Below are 8144 nucleotides of genomic sequence, written 5' to 3'. Positions count from 1 at the left end.
CATGCCGTCAGCCACGCTGTTCCCTTTTCGCTAACAGATACCGATCTGTTGGTATGTCCCTGTGTGAGCATTGCATCCTTCCCGCACTGTCTGCCTCTGTGTTACCGCATCTTACCTGTGCTGTCAAAACGACTTGCATCCCCTCAGCCTTTACTCTAGAGCTCCACTGGACCATTGCGTCACGTCAGTGTCGCATCAATGTCCTGTTCGACCTGCTCCACAGCGGGCGTTCTGAGCGTGTTAAATATTTTGAAATCTCTGAATACTGCTGTCTGGTCTCACCATATTCATTGATTATGCATAAGTAAGTATGCATAAGTACAGTTTCATTCAACCACAATTTTTTTGTTTATATATACAGATGAATGTGGGCAAAAACATCAGAGGTAGATGTGCCAAATTACTAGCTAAAAGTGGTAAGAAATAGCAATTGTGTAGCTAGAAATTAGTTCAGACTATACATAGCTTTACTTCTGTGCACATAATGTAGGCCAGTGGTAACCAACCCTGTTCCTGGAGGTCTACCGTCCTGTCGGTTTTCACTCGAACCATTATGCAGCACACTCATTCAATCTCTAGAGCTGCTAATTAGTAGAGTCAGGTTGTAAAATTATATTTTTTTACTTGAGCAGTTTGTCATTCATCTCTCTGCCTGCTAACGATAGTGAGTTTAATTACACCTCAGACCTTTAAAAAATATCCTTGCTTCAATGTATGAAATTAGGTGGATTCAGAGTTGCAGCCAAGTTGGTAAGAGAACATACATTGTCCGCTGATAATGCAATCAGTATGCAGCCTGCTACAACCATATGTACCGCTTTCAAAAATGAGAACGAGTGCAGATAGCAACCACTGTGGACTGTATTTTAGGCAGGTAAGTACTACAATGCTGCAGGGAATATAGCTCAGTATGAGAATGTTTGGATTTCAAGTGCAGTCATTCCATTATCAACTTTAGATTCAGCCCATGCTCATAAAAACATTTATTGGCCATTACGTCAGGTTCTTCATGACATCATGAAGGACCTGGACCCAACAACTCAGAGCCCGGTAATACATTGGATTCCACCCATTCAATCCACACATAGGAACTAATGTAAATGTTTAGACTGATACAATTCAATATTGCAACGAAATCAATTGAGCATCAGCTTGGAGCAAGGAATATCCCCTTTTCTGGAGGAATGGGGAACCCAATTTAACAAGCTTAAACATTAACGCGGTAATCAACGATCTATCTATTCATGTTCCATTGACCGCTCCAGTAGCACAAGCCAATGAAATGTTTGTGTGGCCAAAATAATAAACCAATCAAATTACAGAACTCACACGTGGGGTTCCGTTGCGTCAGTGACTTTTGAGGATAAAAGTAATCAAAAAACCTAGCAACTTTGCTCTGAGGTAAGGTATTGCCTAACCGACCAGACGCGCATCTCCTAGAGGACATCACCGGACTTTACTGCGCTTCCCAACTCGCACCTCGCTGGAGACCTGCCTGAGTTGGCCTGCCACCGTCCGCAAAATAAACCAAGCCGGTTGTGGTGGAAATTACCTTAATTTACCCCGGTTGATGAGAAGAGTCCAACAGACTTACACACAATATTCAGTTCAGATACCTTTATTCGGCCGAATAGAAGAATCCACACAGCGCCACAACACGTCTGTATGAAACGCATATTTGACTCTGACATCAGGGTATAGCGTATAGTAAAGTTTGAAGTACCTGTTTAGGTTATTTTACTGCTGTTTGTTGTTGTGTAGCAAATTCCCCGACTTTGTAGTTTACGTTGTTAAACTGTATTTTTATGAGACTGATATAACGAATTAACAAAGAAACAGAGTAGCGTGTCACTAACCAATAACACAAACTAACCTTCGTTAAATGGTAGTACTGCCAACCTTTTATGTTTAGCCATCGCAAAATCATAATTTCCTCGTATAATCTTATATTATGCAAATTATTGTTTTCAATTAGCCTGTTACCATCAGATTATCATAATCAATAAATGTATATTCTTCAAATTGTTGTGGTGTTCCTGTTATTTCAATGAGTTTGGCTCTACTGACGTCTCAAATTCTGATTGGTTGTTGAAACTCCATTCATCTGACTAAACTTCACTACATTAGACTATTTGTTATTTATTGGTCCTTCTTCAGATAATTATATCATTCTCTTTATATTCTTTACCAGCATTGTATTATTCACACTTTTTTAGAAGTAGTAGCAAGACATGCCCTGTGAACTGTTAATTTATTTCCATTCATTCATTTTTTTTTTAAATCATTGTAAAGTCTGAGGCATCTCGACTTAATGTTCACCTTTTTCTGTCAGTGATAAAAAGGAGCTTCCTACTGATAATCTGCGATGTGCCACTTCCAGTTTCTTTACTGGTTCTCAGTGAAAGACAGACCTCCTCCTGGCAAAGTCCTCCCTCCCATGGAGACAATGTTGCCAATTACCTGCCACCCTGCAGGGCTGCTGGCAGGAGCCACCATTGGCACGGTCCAGATTCAATAACCACCCATGGAGTCTGTTCACACATTATAACTGTCCTTTAACAGAATTAGCTTGTTTTTAAAAAATTATTATTCTTGTTTCGATATGAACCTTGTTCTGTTATATAAGTGTTAAGTCTGTTAAGATTAAGTCTTTTACATACTATAATGTAATTTAATATCAGGTTGGGCTGTCAAAACACCAATTGTTTTACAATGCCACTCTTCTAGCATAAGGAAATGTGTGTATGCACATTTTACTATTCAGTTTGACTGCAACAGTTTGATAAATGAGGTCCAATGTGCTTCCTAAAACATTGGGGAATTAGGCCCTATGCTCTGAGATGGCAGGAATGGTAGACTACCTTTGTTTTTGGGGAAGGCAACATTATTCAATAGTAATATAACAACAGTGCAATCAGCATACTCTACAACGCTACAGTTTTGTCCGATGGTACTCGGAATATGTGGAGAAGGTGACAGACTGTCTGCTATTGTCAGTAGTTAGCTGGATCCTGGGGGAATATCCAGAGGCAAGAGAACAGCGTGCTGTTGCTTCCTCCGCTTTGAGGCTGAAGCGTGACGGATATCTGGCCACTCCTTCCCTTGGCCCATCAGTCCTGTCACACTAGGAGCCGAAGCTCTTGAGCAAGCGGTCCTGCTGAGAGGTTGTTTCACTGTTATTAAAAAAGTTGATCCTGTAATTAATTAACAAATGAATTTGTGGTAAAATGTTTTCAACTGGTAGATCCTAAAAAGACAGTGACTTGTGGGGTGTTTGCAGGGAAGGAATTTACCATCTGTTTTCACACATAGTGCCAAAGTGTCGTGGCTGTGTCTGCATTGTGTAAACCCACGAGGCACAGCCTCAGACATCTGAACACACTCAGAATCTTTTAGTTGAGAAAAACAGTTCCACCTTCACTGTGTTTGAGCTTCTGTTAATTTAATTCCGTAATATTTTGAGTAATTCTGACTCTTGGAAAACAAACGCCCAGTGATTGTATTTCAGAAGAGACCGGGGGGGGGGGGGGGGGGGGGGGGGGGGGAGGCATAACGTAGGGGTTGAATGAAATTCTTAAGCTCTGTATTTGAAGTTAAAGTAGGAACCAGCTCCATGTCAGGTATACTGACTTGGTTGAATTTTACCATTTAATTTGCAATGTGTAAGTTATTGTTCAGTTTCATGTTTATTCTGAAATGTCCTCAATTTATTTTAATGATGGGCTAAATACTGTGCTGTAGGAGATACCATGTTTTAAATGAGACATTAAAATGAGTTTCTGACTCACTGTGGCCATTAATGATCCCATGGTACTTATCACAAAACAGGTGGTTCCCCAGAGCCCTGGCCAAGTTTCCAATCTGGCTGTCTAAATCTAGCCATGCAATCATCCTCCCAGCTTAATTAGCTTAATAAGTCCTTCCCTCTCCACCTCAGCTGATATGTTGTGTGGTCTGATGCAAAACGGCTGCCCTAGATCACCCAAGTGGATGCCCCAGATTGGTAGTGCATTGGATCGCCTTCTCTTAATTAAAAGGGCCATGAGATTGTTGGCGCAGAACATTCTCCTGATACGTTATACCATTTTATCATGAATGGCTGCAGTGTGGAGCTGCAGTGTAGACAGCTTAATGTGAAATGTAGAGGTGGAACCCTGGACAACTGTAAAAAGCTGAGTCAGCACATCTTGAGAACATTTTCAGCTTCTGATTAAAATAAACACTGTGCTCAGTGGTGAATGCATCCATGAGTTATTTGGAGCCTTTTTCATATTTTTGAGCCAACTACCATGCCGTCTGAAAATAGTGAGCTTGATTTTACCTTATAGAATCACCCACATTGGTCCATAGAACTCATCGCCCCCCTCCCTTCTCCGTTCTTGTGCCATTAGTGTCACAAAGAACACTATAAACAATATTTCCAAAACTTTCCATAACGGATGGAATCCATAATGGATTTTTTCCCCCAAAATTTGGCATCTCACCTGAATTTGAAATGTCCAATTCGCTAACTGTGAACAAGTTTGCTCATATACGCCCCCTACTACCTGCTATGGAAAGTGCATACAACTTAGTTCTTCTCTGGCAGCCAGCTGCTTGTTTTCACACCACAGCCACAAGACATGCACAGCGGGGTTGGAGAAGACCCAATCATACACGCGCTGAGAGCAAGCCATGGACGCCCAGACGACCAACAGGGGTTGCTCAAGCAATGAATATGGCCATCTCCGCTGACAGAATCCTACCCATGTATTCCTTAGGCGACACGATACCAATTGTGTGCTACCCCTGCAGATCTGCCAGCCACGATCGGTGGTTTTATCAAGAGAGCTGGCCAGCAGGCGGTTTTGCATTTATACAGTACATTATGAATTTAGATAGGGGGCTTGAGCAAAACAGGGTGGGTTGTGCTTTTTTTTCCAGTAGTGGATGGGAGGTCTCATAGGCTCTCATGTTCTTATCCAAGTTCAATTGGCCAGCAGCCATACCACCACGCACTCTGCTCCTGCCGACTGGCTGAAGCTAAGCAGGTGTGGGCTTGGTTAGTACTTGGATGGGAGACCACCAGGGAATACTGAGTTGCTGCTGGAAGTGGTGTTGGTGGGCCAGCAGGGGGCAATATTCCCTCTGGTTAAATAAACCCCAATGCCCCAGTGCAATGACGGGGACACTGTGCTGTAGGAGATGCTGTCTTTTGGATGAGACGTTAAACCGAGGTCCTGACTCACTGTGGTCATTAAAAATCCCATGACACTATTCGCAAAGAGTAGGGGGTTCCCCAGTGTCCTGGCTAAAATCCCAGATCTGGCTCTCACAAAAACTTGCCACCTAATCATCCCCTGATTTAATTGGCTAAAAAATGTTCTCTCCCTCCAGTGAAGCTATTCAGTGGCCAACAATAGAGGAATGAACCTCAGTGCTCAGTGAACCTACCCTGGGTAAATAAAGGTTAAATAAAAAAAAATTGCCCAATGAAATTTCACACAGTATTCAACTTTGAGCCTCCCACAACTGTGCCGCCCACTGCTATCTCCCACTGCTGTGTTCCTGAATCTATGGCAACCTAAACACTTTATTCAGGTTTGCCAACATCAAGACACTGATTGGTGGAAATGTTTTGAGTGGGATGAAAGATTACAACACTATGGAGTTGCTGGTACTAAAACTAGAGCCAGTTAAGCAGCACTGGTCTGCTGCTTTCATACATACCGAGATAATATGCAGCTTCCTTTGATGAGGACTCTACTGCAGATGTTTACTGTTTGGTTGGAAACTACTAACCCATCATTATTCATCTTTCATCGCTAGCAAACCTACCAATAGTACCTCTTTGAAGAAAGAGGGCATAATTTTGATCGTCTTCCTGTGATGTGACTCTTTGCATAAGCATTGTGATCGCAATTTTTGTTTGCAATATCACAGTTGTATATAACTTTTGATGTTCTTGCTCACTGAGAACATATCCATACAAGTTCTTCCACGGCATGACCAGTCTTTGGAGCTGCCATTAGGTGTTCTTTCATTGTTTGTTTTGTGTTCAATTGGTCCTCCTCTGTATTTATTTATTTATTTTTAAATTTTATTTATTATTATATTATATTTGTGCACAATATTGTGTATATGAACCTTCTTAAAAGATTAACAATCTATTTAGTAAAGATACTGTGCAATCAGTTCTTTCATTTCAGATGAGGGCAGTTTTAATGTTGGTGCAAAATTAAAAAAAAATAAAAAAGCATGATAATTACATTTAGATTTCATACATTTTGCTTATCTCTTATTTCTTTATGTTGAGCACGCTGAGCATGCATTACTTGATTATGTTATTAAGGCCATTGCTATGTCATGTCTTGGTGTGCGAAGGTATTTTTTTTAAATATCCCAGGCTTATCTCCAGCCAGAGAGTTTGAAATTGGGTAAAATCTCAACCGGGTATATTTTCTTTATTTTTGAATGTGTACTATACTACTCATGTGTATTTCATACAAATGCTAATGGTCAACACTGCTCTTGTTACAAAAGTATTAAAGAACATATGATTGATCTGAATCAATCTGAACCTATCGTTGAACTTCAGTACTCCTTGTAGTCAATTATTATTTGCAGTCAAATATTTATTAAATAAAAAGTTTGGTTTAAAACATTATGAAATTTGCTGGGGAGGAACAACATCCTTTTAAGGTTTTCCTTTTAAAGCTGTATGAACTGTGAATTGTGGGTAGGGATGACATTTAGGCGTTCTATTTAAGTAAATGTGAGGTAGCAGGTTGAAATGCTTCTTGTGTGCCTCAGTGCACCAGAACGCATCAGTGACTCTCGCGCACACCAACATGCCCGCTGCTACCACCCCCCCCCCCTTTACTCCTGTATGCCCCCTTTCCTGCTGAGTGCATGTGACAGCTGCCTCGTGATGGATGTGTCACAGGTAGGCCCAAGCCTCCCTTTCTCTCTAACACCACTGCCCATTCGCTGCAGCAATCACACTACAATGTTGTGATGGATTACACTATGCCTCTCTACCTTTTCATTAATTCCAGCACCGTCTACTCTTCCCCTATTTGCCCATACTCACCTCTGAAAATGAAATGTTTATTTCTGTAATGAGAAGAGTGTAGGCAATGCGAAGTTTTAATGCAGATGCCCTAGAAGCCTTATTTTCTTGGTTTAAATAAATAAATAAAACTTAATGGGCAGGAGATATGTCCAGAGACTCAAAATGGAAATGGTCTGCTTTGACCAATCTCAGAGGCTGATAAATATCCTGTAATTAAACAGATGCTGCTTAATGTCTCTTGTGCACTGCACTTCATCTTGCACCAATACCAGATAAATGATTAGGGTGCTGCTTTGGAGAAAATGTAATTCAGTATGGTGCGGCAATTAAAGTGAACGGAAATGTGCTGATATAAGACACGGCATTTGCAGTTCAATCAAATAATGCATTAAACATGCTCCCGAGTTTAGGTATTTAGAATGAGAGTCTCATCTACAGTCACATAAGACACCTATTTCAGATGGAGGAACAGAAGTAGTAGAAATAAAACGGCATCCCTGAAAAAAAACATGGCTGTATTCAAAAAAGAACCTGCATCTTTCCTTCCCTCACCTGGCAGAAACCTCTCTAGTCCATTAGTAACCACTTCACATCAGGAAGGATGAAGGAAAGAAAGAAAGAAAAGAGGGTGCTACTTCAAAGTATCCGGCTGGACCCCTCTGCAAAGGAACACCACGGTCCTTATTAGTCAATGTATTGGCTGGGCTTAGAGGATGCATATAATTTTTTTCAAAGTGAACCTAGAACTTTGAAAAAGTTTCCAAAAAGAAAAAAAAAAACAGCTTCCCCAAATTACACCTTTTTCAGGCTTAGCATTAGACATGACTTATTTGCATGATACAGGGTAGAAAAACATTTGCTTCAGAGTTGTAGAATAGCATAGTGTCAGCATTAAGACCATTATCATCATGGACATATGTGTACCCCAATTGTTATTGTGTTGATAATTTTCTTGCGTCTCAAGCAGACATAGCAGAACTTAACTGCACAACTATTCTTAGCAATGTCTCTCAATTAAGTAAACGCTTCTTGTTTCTGATCCTTGCACTACTGAAAGGTTTTTAATTAACAATGTGGTATGTCACATAGT

This window comes from Anguilla rostrata, chromosome 3 (genome assembly GCF_018555375.3).
Source record: "Anguilla rostrata isolate EN2019 chromosome 3, ASM1855537v3, whole genome shotgun sequence".
Lineage (NCBI taxonomy): Eukaryota > Metazoa > Chordata > Actinopteri > Anguilliformes > Anguillidae > Anguilla > Anguilla rostrata.
This window is presented reverse-complemented; position numbering follows the sequence as displayed.